General features: G+C 36.0%; 1 protein-coding gene across 1 annotated transcript in view; it reads right to left on the reverse strand.

Annotated features, from left to right (window-relative positions):
• Window positions 1–13,670, reverse strand: part of LOC123864195 (nose resistant to fluoxetine protein 6-like) — a 66,510-nt gene extending 52,840 nt beyond the window's left edge. The window contains exon 1 of the mRNA XM_045904470.1: window positions 13,511–13,670. The gene's annotated coding sequence lies outside the window, so the exon portion shown is untranslated. The remainder of the gene's footprint in view (window positions 1–13,510) is intronic.
• Window positions 13,671–14,390: the final 720 nt, after the last annotated feature.

Consider the following 14,390-nt stretch of genomic DNA (forward strand, 5'->3'; position numbering starts at 1 on the left):
AAGTCACTCTAAGGCCGCGATAGCAAGATATGCAATTTTTGATATGTATTAAATATTTCGGAATATCCTTCAAGTGTGGGTCAATGAAGTTACTTCAACTCACATTATGTACATACCTACTGCAAGTTTATAACTAGTTAAACATTTCACAACTGTAAAATATGCTAGTATACTTGATATACACAACCTGTTACTCGATATCAGACACCTAATAAGTATATCTAAAAAAGTTGGTTTGTGACATAATTCTCTGCTTATAAATAATCTTTGCTTGTCGCAACCAGCAACTTATGAGCCTCCTAAGTTAGAAAAACTACATAAAAGGTTCTATATCTCTATATACTTACAAAAATTACCTAGTTTTGGATATTATAGATACGAGTATGGCAAAGGCATTTGACAGAATACCTCAGAAATTAGTCTGGCATGCATACTAGACCACTACGTAGCGATGTAACCTTATTGTAAGTAAAGTACATAATATAAGCCCGGTGTAGATAATAATATAGATTTAAGAAAGCGATTTAAAATTAAAATGAGGGGTCCACCAAGGATTACCAATTACCCTAGCCCCGTTCCTGTTTAATTTGATCACAAAAACATTAAAATCGTAAATAAGTAGACAAATACAAAGTAAGCAAAAATGTAAATAAGTAAGTACTCTTAAATATTTATGGCTAAAACATACAAATGAAGAACTTTTAATGGATAATTATAAGAGTCCATTAAGATCAACAATCAGATACGTACCTACACAATAATTATTTTATTTCGATGTAAGTATTGTAAGAATAATAAATTATTATTTTCTAATACTTTCCTAGTAATATACGGTCTACTATGTATTTTAATAATAGGAGGTAAGCTGTATATAATACCTCAAAGCACAAATAGCATAGCAAATTAAATAATAATGCTATTTATTTGGTCGGTGATGACATTGTGCTCAACACTGCTGTTTGTTGCAGCCACCAGTCACCGCGTTAAAATATTGTTCATTCTACTGCAACGATACGATACGAGGCCGCGCTGTGACGATGATAACCGGCGGACAAGAAAGAAATGTGGGCACAATTTTTCCGGAGGTTGAATCTTTATGCTAGACGACACGATTACGACACGAGTGTATATTTCATAGTGGTAGACGATTTGTTTAAAGTGTTGTCAAGATCAAGCTACAAGTTAGATGGAGACTAAGTGGGTATTAAGCTACGTTCACATCTTGAAATATTTAATCAGTAAGGGAGCAGTAAAATCGATTCAAAGTTGATTTTTTTGAACTTTTATAATATGCTAATGTGAATTTTTTGATGCCATTAAATTAAATGTGCGTAGTATCACAGAATACTTGGTGCCACGGGTCACTTAGTCGTAATGAGAGCCCGGCCTCATAGTACCTACCTATACTTACACATAGAGATCTTATCTTTGACTGGTACTATAAAACTCTTGTCTAGACCAAAGAAATAACTGTTTCAGTTTACTTTAGAAAATCTAAAATCTATTTCTGGATTAGATTTCTACGAATCTTCAGGGATAGCTCTGGTATCTTGAAATATATAATAAATATATATAATATGCGGTTAATGCAATAAAGTATTTTCAAAAAATGTGCTAATTCATAATTAAAACCTTATCGTGGTCGTACAGTGTTCGTGCACATAAACAAGCAGTGTGACATAGTTATAAATTCATATAGATTCGATGCCCGCAAGCACCACAACACCGCTAACATTTGCATTAATGTCGCATCAGGGATGCTTTTGTCGGGAACATTTGATAGGCGCCTTGTTCGGTAGGTATATAAGCCCCGCATTTGGTATGCGGGGCTTATACCGAATACCTTTGTGAATTTCCAGACACGTGGTTGCATTTTAACGTATCTACGAGTGTTTATTGAAATAATTATATGTAAAGGCACCTTATTACACGACTGTCCAAAACAGAAGTGTAATGTTTTCAGGGGAACGCGTGGCCTAGTTGTGACAACGCATATCAATCGATTGTGATTGTTAAGCAACGTTGACTCAAGTCGAAAACTGGATGGGTGACCGATTTTAGAGGTCCGGATTTGACTTTTTCGTTTCATTCGTGCCTCGGAGAGCACGTTAAGCCGTCGGTCCTGGTTATTATCTGTAACATCTGATAATAACTGAAAATTAACCTAAGACTCGAAATCTCGTTCTCTTAGTCGAGTTGGTAACTGGATGGATAGCCTACTTTGGAGGTCCTTTGGCTTTCTCGTGTCCTCCATTTTCTGATTTTTTTTATTTTTTTTATTTTATTAATAAGGTTCGCTAGCGATTTTTACAAAAATGATCTTAAATTAAATAAAGTTAAATTACATGACGTTGTATGTAAAATCATTTTAAAGCAAACACTACATGCACATTCACACAATTAACATGGAACAATTATAATCACTTAGCTTCTGGTTATTGTTATGGTATAACAGTCAAACTATTACAATAACCATTATAACTTATAATATGACTGTATGTAAGTAAGTAGATATTATGTGTGCCGTATTTCGTCAAGATCGACTTTGCGGTTGAGCCGTGAAATGTTAACAAACAACAATCGGAAATTGGTATCGAAATCGGCCCATCAGTAACTTTTGGCAGCCACAAACGAGGAAAATCAACATTGGACCCCTAAATAAACTCGGTCAACCAAAATACAAACAGAAAGTAATAAAACGAGAACATCTAAAGAAACCGCCTATGGTTAGTAGGTTATACCTACGAAGTATATTGAAAATGCCGATGTCATGCTCCGCATTTCCCTTTTTTTATGACGAAACTTTATTACATTTTACAATATTATACACATATAAAACAGTACCTACTCACTTTAAAGACCTGCGAAGTGACATACTTTGTATCCCGGAAAATCAAAGAGTTCCCACGATTTATTCACAGAACTAAATCTACGCGTACGAAGTCGTGCGCATCAACTACATATTTAATGAAATGTTCAGACTTCAGATGATATGAACATTTTTCGTAATAACTGATAGCCATATAATAATGGGGTAACAAGGTCAAAATTAATAAGGTTTTTGGAAGAAATCAATTTGTATGGTTAAATTGCGATAATAGATAGCTATAAATGGCTGTTAATTACAGTTTTTATGTGATATCAGAGACTGAATATCTCTCTCTTTACGACTTAGTCATCCTTGGAAATTGCGAAATGAATAAATTATGAAAAGTACCGCTGCCACAGCACTGGGTTGGCACCTCGAATGTAGGGTTGGCGCCCGCAATTATCCTACTACATAATATATTATTTTGGTCAAGCTGATTTTCACATATGCAACATATGAAATTTGGGCTTTTACGAGCTCAGAATGGGCCAGATAGTTTTGAAAAAATAAATGCATAGTTTGCACGAAAATACATGAGACACGTTTGACTGGCGATTGACTAATATTTCCGTAACGAAATAATTACCTACAGATTTTACTGTAATGAAATCTTCCTAAATATTATATTTCATAGATCCGAAAAACAGATAAAAAACCCTACACGTGCGAATCCGGGACGGCAAATTTTTCAATATGATGACAATCTAGGTTTGATATCAAAAACATGAATCTCTGGTCTCTGGTCAAGTCTGGTGTGAAGCTTCGGTCGTGGCTAGTTACGAGTACCACCCTACCGGCAAAGCCGTGCCACAATCGATTTTAGCGTTCCGGTACGATGCCGTGTAAAAACCAAAGGGATATGAGTTTATAAAAAACTGCCACACAAACGAGGTTAGCCCGCCATCTTAAGACTGCATCATCACTCACCACGAGGCTGGATTACAGTCAAGGGCTACTTGTATCTGAATTCTTAAAAAATCTGTAATGTCTTCAAAAACTGTGGTAGGTAACCCTGCTAGAAACCAACTCGTAACACCAGAGTATTGCATTTAATATATTAACATAAAGTAAATTTATTCTCATTTGATTTTTTACTCGGTTTTCCCATATTGATTTTATTCAGAATGCTGTTACATAATGTGCAACGGGCCGAAATCATTGATCTGTTTCTTGGAATATTAATTAAAGTTCGCATGAAACACATTTCAAGAATGACGGACATAGGTATTGGCGTGCAAGCCTATTTCAAAAGACTGTGGTTTAATTAAATACCGTCCTATTTACGAAAAATTACTACTTACATAATGTAGAGTAAAATGCTGTTAAAAATTACCTAGCACAATGTTGTTAAAATATTGTGCTAGGTTTTACAGAGCAAATCAATTTTCATAGCATCAAGTTTTCAGAAGAATTCTAAAGAACGCTTATAAAATAAAACCTTCTTTCCCTCTTTTCCTTTCCTTTTATTTCCGTAGAAACCGTTTAACTTTTAATGACTGGAAATATGCATATTCTAAAGCATTTAAATTACAGTGACCTCAACACCAAAGATTATAACAAGGTGGACTGAAACGCAAATCTGTTTCTAATAAATGAATGATTCATGAATGGCTTGGAATCACACTAATATTATAAAGGAGAAAGTTTGTATGTGTGTGTGTGTGTGTGTATGTTTGTTACTCCTTCACGCAAAAACTACTGGACGGATTAGGCTGAAATTTAGAATGGAGATAGATTATACCCTGGATTAGCACATAGGCTACATTTTATCCCGTAAAATCAAAGAGTTCCTACGGGAATTTTAAAAAATCTACATCCACGCGAACGAAGTCACGGGCATCAGCTAGTCCTATATAAACTTTTGATTATTGATTATACCTACCTCCTGCTAGGAACTACATGAAAGTTTAGTCATAAAAGCTACTGACTTTTGATTCTGGGTAGAATTTGAATAAAAAGTAAATCGTGCGCGTTTTATACCCGCTGTCCGCATTAGCCCGCTGGTCTCTACTTATTCAAGTAAGTACGCTGGATTTTCGGTTGCCGTCCTGTCTTTGAAGCAACTTAATAGTAGCAGTGAGCTTCAATAATATGTGAGCGTACCTACTCGGAACAATGTTAGTGATGAAACATCTGTCAACATAGTAGGTATCAACATGAAAACCAATTGATGTTCCCGGTTCGTTCGTTGGGGCGTTTCGAATTGGCACAAATAAGTCACAATAATAAAAATTAGAAACACCACTGCCCTGCCAAAAAAACCGGCCAAGTGCGAGTCAGACTCGCGAACTGAGGGTTCCGTACTCGGGTATTCTTTCCAACATTTTGCACGATAAATCAGAAACTATTAGGTATTAACTAATATAAATACTATTATAGATAAAAATAAATAAAAATCTGTTTTAGAGTGTACAGGTAAAGCCCTTTCATATGATATCGCACTTGGTATAGTTATCTTAATTGAAACAATTTTTTTTTTTTAATGATGTAACAACAAATTCGCGGTTTGTAGATTTATTCCTGAATTTGTGCTATAAGATCTACCTACCTGGCAAATTACATGATTCTAGGTCCCCTAGGAAGGAGGTACCCTATAGGTTTTCTTGACAGACACGACGGACGGACAGACAGACAGACATAAGTACTACAAAGTGATCCTACAAGGGTTCCGTTTTTCCTTTTGAGGTACGGAACCGTAAACGAACCCAAAAGTAAAAGTTTTTCCCATGGCAATCCATAGAGTAAAATAAAATCCTATGAATTTTGAGTTCTGTAGTTTATCTTTCGACATACTTTCAAAGAACCCGTTCCAACCCGTCCGCCTGAACAAAAATACAAATGGATGAGGGTAATAAAAGTAAGTACTATATAAAGTTCTACCTAATCTAAATTTTATGAAAAAAGTTACGGCTGCGGCGGCCGTTTTATTATTGTAGCTGTGTAGGAAATGAATACTTCAGTCTAAAATCTTCGTCTGCGTTGTAGTCATTTTCGACCAGGCCATGCTTCCGCTGCTTCTAAATCGATTTGACAGCTTTTACAAGGAGCCATTGCCACCTGGCTTCCTACTAGGTTTAGGATATTGAGTTAGTTATCAAGTAGTTAATAAGTAAATATATGAACTGAATATATTATAAAATTTGATCCCAACGTGCTCGAATGGAAATCTCGCACCAAAAACCACAGCGTTCTGGAAAAGCGTCCACTAGGTGGACAGACGACATCAAACCAGTTGCAGGGAGCCACTGGATTTAGGCGGTACGAAGCAAGACCGTGGAGTGTGGAAATTCGTAGAAGAAACCTATGCCCAGTTGTGGGCGTAGGTTTATCGATGACAAATAACGATCATCCAGTAATAGGTAAGTAAACAAATCATACAATTTATTTGTATTGAATGTTGTATTTGCATAAAAATGATTAATTTCTTCTAACTTCCGTGTATGCCGTTCCGTGGTGTGGTAAGTAAATAAAAAATCTAATCAGTATTAGACACTATCACCTGACGAGCTTTTAAGGCCTGGGCAAACACAACGCGCTTCGGCAGTAATGTGAAGCGGTTATTTAAAATACCTAAAGAAAACTGCAGGTACACGATGGGTGTCATGACATGATCAAGCAATCGCCTCGAGTCATTAACGCGCCAGCAAGTTGATTGCGAAAATGATCATCTTGTTGCGCCTCTGGATTCTGGCCAATAGCGAAATATTGTTAGCCAATTTCGATCGTCACACTATCAACCCATCGCCGCTTCACTACTGAGCACGGGTCTCCTCTCAAAATGAGAATGGCTTGGCCAAGTGCGGAAGTGCAAACTTCACACACCTTTGAGAACATTATGGAGAACTCTCATGGTATGCAGGTTTCCTCACGATATTTGCCTTCACCATTAAAGCTAGTGATATTTAATTGCTTAACCACTCATAGCTCTGAAAAGTTAGAGGTGCGTGTCTGGGTTGACCCCTCGAATAGTAGGCCAACGTCTTAACCACTAGGCTATCACCGCTTATCGTCTCATAGCGGCTGATATTTGCAGCGGCCTAAGTACATGCCCTAAGCGCCACAACAGACTAGTGTTTCTCACTACTTGTAGTTGTTTGTAGTGTACTACAAGTACCTAATGTGTTTGCGCTTGAACTGCATATAGGCAAATTATATGCGAAACTACACATTGGGATCGCAGAAGCGTAACTCCGTCACGCGTTCAGTAGGTATCAGTGTGGCGTCTGACCGTATTCCTGCCGCAACGCGTTGTGTCTGACCAGGACTTAATACTGAAAAATTTGAGAGCATTCCCTGCCGCTGGGAAATAAGAGGAGTTATGTTAAATGAAGCGAGACACAACGACTCCCGAGGCATTCCCGGAGTATTGTAATCTGATAGCTGTACACAAGGAGGTACACGTGTTTTGAAATACAAGTAAGTACTTACATATACTAGGTAGATACTTTAGCTTTCATTATAAAGAGGGTTGATAAAAACAGTTATCTATCACTCGGAGAAAGTTAATAAGGAATTCTTTGGCGAAATGTATTAGGAATGTAGTAGCACGGATGACGCCTTTGAATTGCTTTTAATTAAGTTATTTAGCATATGGCGAAATTACTACTATAGATAATAATATTTCAAAGTTAAGAACCCAGCTTCGGTGAACAACATGAGTTCAGGCTTCGTCATCTTAATATTTAGGCCTCCCCTGTGAAATGCGAATGCGAATCACAGTTATAGTGCGTGCCACTAGTATTTATTATCTCGCCAGTCACCTCTAGTGCCATAATGATGTAACAAGCCGTGACATATAACAAATGGTGAAAGTTCAACTTAAGTCTGTCGTTCGTATTCAAAGGAATAACCAATTTTGGCCTTTTAGACCCCAAAGGGTAATTGTCTTTTATGTGATCAGATTGAAGTTGTACTTATGGCAAATACGTAGTCACATCCCTATTTATTTTTATACGCCATCTAAGGATCTAAGGATATAAGGATTGGTCTAGAACCTATCCTTAATCTAAGACGATTCCGTATGCATAATCTTAGGGCATCGTATCGATCTTCGATAGGAATTTACCACAGTACGGACCGAAAAGATGCTTCGTATTTACTGGAGATTGTAGAAAGCAGCAGTTCACTACCTAAAGCTCATCGATCTACTTATATTTAGATCTGGAATCCCTTGATTATCATTGGTCACGTAAATTCGCAAGCATAGTAATAAGCTTGTGCTTGAAACATTAGGTACTGTTTGAAGTAAAATGTGAGTGTTTGCGAACAATAATAATTCGTATTAGGTACTTCTTAGGCAAAGTCAAAATCATTTATTCAAAGTAGGTACAATTGTACTTTTTTGATGGTCGAAATTGTTAAATTTGTACGATATAGTTGTGATAATTAATTACGTAACTTAAAACTAAAGCTACGAGGGATCCAAACGCGCCCAAGTCTGAGAAGAGCCCACAACAAACTCAGCCGGGTATTCTTTTTTTATTATTATCACCACTACAGGCGACACTAATTCCCACTGCTTTATAAAGAAATGTATAGAAAGTCAATTTTGAGGGGAGAAATCACCATGTGCTACTCTTAGCCATAGATATCTGATGATCATCCGATACGGGAGTTCAGTGTCGCTCGATAGACTGAACCATCACGCGTCGCAGTCGCGTAGCACAAAGTTTACCTTTTTAAAGCGAGGCTGTTCTGGCAGACTTCAAATGGATGCAAAGCTGAGTAATACAGTCATCAAGTAAAATATAAAGCAGAATACTTTAAAGTAGCACATAGAATTAGACACTGTCACAAAAACAAATGAAACCTATATAACTTGGATTTCACCTCCATAAAACAAATGTAATATTGGCGGCACAGGAATGCCTTTTCGATATTTTTCTGATACTTCTCAAGTCTGGAGCAAGTAAACCATAATGTACAGCTACTGGTACAAACATTTCGCCTGAAATGGAGCGGCAAGTGAATAGGACCAGTTCTTTTCGCTTTACTTACGCAATGTAGACGATGCAATATCTTTACCTCGATTCCGGTGTTGATTAATTCGGTTATGATATTGTTGCTCGCTTTTTAAATACAACAAGCGCCTGTATTTAGAATCGAATTAAGTATGAGTCAATCTAATATTTAAACCACAGAATTTAGAATGGGTAAGTATAGAAGTGGTGTTAGGAGTGTGAGTAATTGATCGCCGAAAAGATGTAGGTATAGGTATGTCGCAGGTATATTGTCAAAGCCGTGATATTACAATCTCACTAGTGATATTATAATTAAACGGTAGATTGTCAATCGACTTCATTTAACGACAGTTAAACGGTCTGGTTTTAGTGCCATTATACTGTCAAATTTCCACGAGAGTAATCGCATTGATCTTCGCGTCGATCTATTTTAAGATTTTATTTTATTTTTCACCAATATATTGAGTGTAGGTTTATTCTAGAAGGTTTCTACAACTTCATTTAATAAATAATGGTTAAAATTAATTGGAGAAAGTTTTTAAAACTTAATTTAATAAATAATGATAATTAATTCACTAAAATATGTTACCAGGGCGAAGCCGGAGGGGGTGAGGTCAAATTACATTTTACTTTTTTTGCGTCTAATTTGAACTTGAGCGGGACTGCAAAGGAAGGAAGAAAGTTTAGTAGAACTTTTTCGCGAAATTATCCGTCCTAATATTAATGTTACTATTTTTTGTTTTGAATGTATTACTACCTTTCTATTTTTACCTATTACTACACTTCTCAAAATAATGAACATTAAAATATAATTTTAATATAACCCAGTAACCCACGTGAGATGTAAGCTAGAAGTATTTAAATATTATAATCGTGTGGAGCAATCTGGTTAAGGTACATTTAGATTACAAAGAACATACAAGTTTATGAGAGTTTCGTCACAAAAGCACAGTAAAAATTAATTACTCTCGTAATTATAGTTGTTTAGTTTTATTATGCTCTTATTGTTCGGAAGCACCCAATTTATTGTTATATAAATTCTTTAGATAGAGAAGTAGGTAACCTACTAGGTGAATTTTCCTCACAAACATAACATAGATTCTCTGATGAAAAATTAGTACAGACTGGTTGTACTGTAGACCAAATCGATCCTTCTGGCGGGTTGAGTCTACAAGTTATTAACTGAAATGAATTTATTTCATGTAGGATAGCTTGTGCCACTAAGATATTATGTCAAGACTCTACCACCGATTCGGATAGCAGCTTCTACTGAGAAGAACTGGCAAGAAACTCAGCAGTTGCTCTTTTTTTTTAAAATATTATAATATGTAGATGTTCCGTGGTAGTGCCAGATTCATCGCGGGCGAACAGTTCCACAGTGCTTTAATTTTTAGGGTTCCGTAGCCAAATAGCAAAAAACGGAACCCTTATGGATTCTTCATGTCTGTCTGTCTGTCCGTCCGTATGTCAAAGCCACTTTTTTATTTTAGTTAAGTAGAGTGCAGTGCTGGGCGCTGGCCATCCAGTATCAAATCTGTTGTAAAACTGACATTCTTTGCATAGGTATATCATTTTCATACTAGTTCTCTCTAGCTCTATAATAATAATTAGTTAAGTCATAATTTTATAATATAAAATTATGACTTAACTATGCTACTTCAAAATAAATAAAATGTTTGTACTACATAAATTTTTATTGTTTTATGATACTCTCGTATTAGTCCGCGTGGATTGCATGCAAAATTGATTGTAAGACAAGCCAAACAAACACACTTTCGCACTTATTGTATTTTACTTATTAGTACCTGTGACATGACTACACCAAAATTATCACAGGTTGCAGGCGCTTAAATAGAAGTAGTGCTGGACAAAATCAATTTGCAAGATTTGACCTAAACTAACAAATACCTAAACTAACAACATAGTTAACCTAAGCAAAAGCTTGTTAAAATATTTAATGACAAACAAAATGTGCCGGCGAAGCCTTGTTCTAATGAAAAACAATATTGCTTTTATTAAGGTTGTTTGCCTTTCAAATGTAAAAGCGCCGTTTAAACGTAGGTTTTCGCAACAAGATGATCATTTTAAGTGACGGCGTTATATTGCTGTAAGTAACCATTACGCAGCAAATGAGTTGAGCGCGACATTTGATTACGAAATGTTTGCAGACACCACTTAGCCTCACTTTCTCGCAAGAAAGAAATGACCTTGGATTCAGAATATTAAGTACAAAAAATGAATATCAATGAAGTCGGATTATTTGGAGTTGGGACAGTGATTACGGAATCATTCGGTATTTTTATTTAACCTAGTTAATTTTTATATTTTGTATGACTAAATTAATGTGATAATTTTTAGAGGAATCCACTTTTTTGGAGGAAATCTAAATTGCTAGCGAACAAATCGGTGTGATCGGTGTTACACTTCTGATTAAAATTTGTATAAGTAGTAAGCGCTTGGCTGTCATCAAATCTACTGCTGGTATATGATGAGTAGGTAACCTAATGACATATCGCCCGACCTGATGCTATGCGACGCCGACGGCCTAAATTCTCTACACTATCTTTTAGTTTAGTTCCCGTAACGGATTTTTCTTCCTAAAAATCTATTTTAAGAAAGCATGAGTTTTGCAACATTTTCCTAATATAAAAACTTTTATTTTTAACCCAATTAATGTTTTTAATCTGAATCTTTATTTTCAAACAAAACAGCCTAAAAGTGTGCTTAAATTAGGTTCAAAGTTCGTGATTTCGATCGCTGAATTACAAATTTGAACCCATTTTCAAACAAAACGGCTGAAAACTATGCTAAACTTTTAATTTAGTTCCTCCGGTTCAATTTTGTTTCGTGCAATTACACTGTTTTGTTGGCAAAGGGTATAATTAAAAGTAACAAGCTTGCGTATGGTCTATAAAATTATAGGTTCAGTTGCAACTTGTGACATCATATTTTTAGAATTGGTACACTTGACCATATTATTGCGCTAAGTAGCATGATATCATCTAAATAGACACTCATTTCCATAATTAATCTGCGCTTAAGTAAATTATGTGTCCTAATTTTTACCTAACGACGTGAAACACATCGTAATTTATGTACACACCTACCATGAGCACATAGGTAGGTCTTCAAGAAGGTATTTTAGATCTAGGTACCTAGGTATATGCCTAGTTACCGTACTTTACTGCGATCAACTAAATAGATGATGCCCGGAACTTCGTGCACGTGGATTTAGGTTTTTAAAAATCCCGTAGGAACTCTTATGTTTTCCAGGATAAATGTCAGTCAGTCAGTTTTCTGGATGCAAACCCCTAATCTAAGGATGTAAACTGTCTCTGTATCAAATTTCGTCGAAATGAACCCATTTCTTAAACCTAACGGATGAACCGTGAAAATGTAACAAAAGTAAAGTCAGAGACATTGTTGCATTTATAATATTAGTATGGATACCTAATTAATTATGATGCAGTTCATCATGCGGCAAAAAATCAGCTAGGTGAACTTTCTTGAAGAAATGTCTGAATCTTTTTTTAACAATTCAAGTAGAAATCGAATCCTGAAAATCCTCTTTGGATTACAGCTGCGATACCTACTCATTATTGTTTTACCTACACACCTATCTAGGTATTTAGTTTGTACTTTTGTAAAGTATCTACATAACATTCATACTAAAAGTTTGTGTTAGCTATATTTTCTACGGAAACTTCTAATATTTTCCAGTCAAGTTGAAATATCTTTCAACGTATGCATGTAGAGTTTAATTCACGTAGGTACATTTTTCACTTTACTAATAAGACCGGCTCTTTGAGTGATTGCTACGGAAAAGCAAAACTACTTTGGCCTAGTATTTCAAATAAATATTTCCAATGTATTGGAGATAGGTAATGTACCTACCTACCTATTTTAAAAATTGAAATAGGTATAAAATAACTTTTAAATCGGTCAATATTTGGGAATAAGGAACGAGTCCATCTGGAATTGATGCACCTTTACCAATATTTTCGCAATACCTCTATCAATATTGATAGCAACCCACCCCGGCTTAGCACGGCTGCAATTTACTGATGAAGTTTTCCAAAAAAAATCTTTCATAGAAACTTTGCAAAAAAACCTCTCTTAAGTGATAATCACACTATTATTATAAAGGCGAAAGTTTTTGTGTATGTGTGTGTGTTTGTTACTCCTTCACGCAAAAACTACTGGACGGATTTGGGTGAAATTTAGAATGGAGATAGATAATATCCTGGCTTAGCACATAGGCTACTTTTTATCCCGAAAAATCAAAGAGTTCCTACGGGATTTCGAAAATCGACGTGGACGCAGTCGCGGGCATCAGCTAGTTTTTCATACATGCGGCAATTGGTTTTTATTTATATAGATAGGTACAGTATTTAGATACCTAGATAGTAGAAGTTTTATATACCATTTTTTTGTTGATTTTAAGTTTATTAGGTATACCTATTTATGAAACTCAAATTGCAAATAAATATTAGTAGCAGTATTCAACGAGTTAACGCAGCCAGCGCGCAGCGTTCTGTGGTTCTGGGCACTTTGCCCCGTCACAGTGGGACAGTGGTTTGGATGACATTTTGGTTTTGTAATGTATTTATAGTATTTGGTAAATAAAGACGAAACTATCTATTAATATACCTAATTAATTATATAAAATAATATCACCTACCTTGATTATTCAGAAGTATTAAACTGATCGTCCAATTACGTAAAGTACTTCGATGAACACGCGAACAAACACTTCCTTGTAAACTGGGTAAGGTAGAAAATGGTTCGCGAAAATCAACGAATCGGAATGAGCGTTCACTGGGCACTGAATGCTGAGGCGGCGGCGTGCAGTGGTACCACCACCACGCTACACCCAGAGTCACACCGACCGGTATGAAAGTGTGGCCCACGGCCCAACGCGGCCACTGCAAATTAATTTCATTTACTCCGATAACATTCCTACCCAATGCCAACTCCGCGAAAAAGAATGAACTGTACCAATTCAATGGTTGACATTCTTTATTCGATGGCATAACCTTTGACTGCTTTCTCACCTGGTGGTGAGAGACGATGCAGTCTATGATAGAAGCAACTTAGACGGGATATGGCAGTAAAAGCCATTATACTAATCAGTTTTAAATACCATCGTATTGCTTGGCGGCACGTCTTTTCCAGGAGGTTGGTCCAGACCAGAATGAGGAAGTCAAAAGAAGGAATAAGGATCATAGCTGGGGTGGGCAGTTTTCGGTAAATTGTGACGTCTTCTCAATGTCAATATCTCAACGTCTAAAGATAAATAGTCTTTAACTATTGTGTTCTTCCCACAGAGTTAGAATAAGTACTTATCTAGTTCTTCCCGTCCTCAATTATGGCACTGTGGAACGTGGACAGTGACATTAACAGGGTTCGTTTTACCCTTTGGGTACGAAACCTCAAAAACTTGAAGCAACACGCACATTTTAACAAGCTAAAATAAAATAGCTTCAATTAATTAATTAATTAATTCAATTAATTAATTAATTTTTTTTTTCGTGATTTCCTGGCGTGAACGCCAGGAAATC

This window comes from Maniola jurtina, chromosome 4 (genome assembly GCF_905333055.1).
Source record: "Maniola jurtina chromosome 4, ilManJurt1.1, whole genome shotgun sequence".
Taxonomy (NCBI): Eukaryota; Metazoa; Arthropoda; class Insecta; order Lepidoptera; family Nymphalidae; genus Maniola; species Maniola jurtina.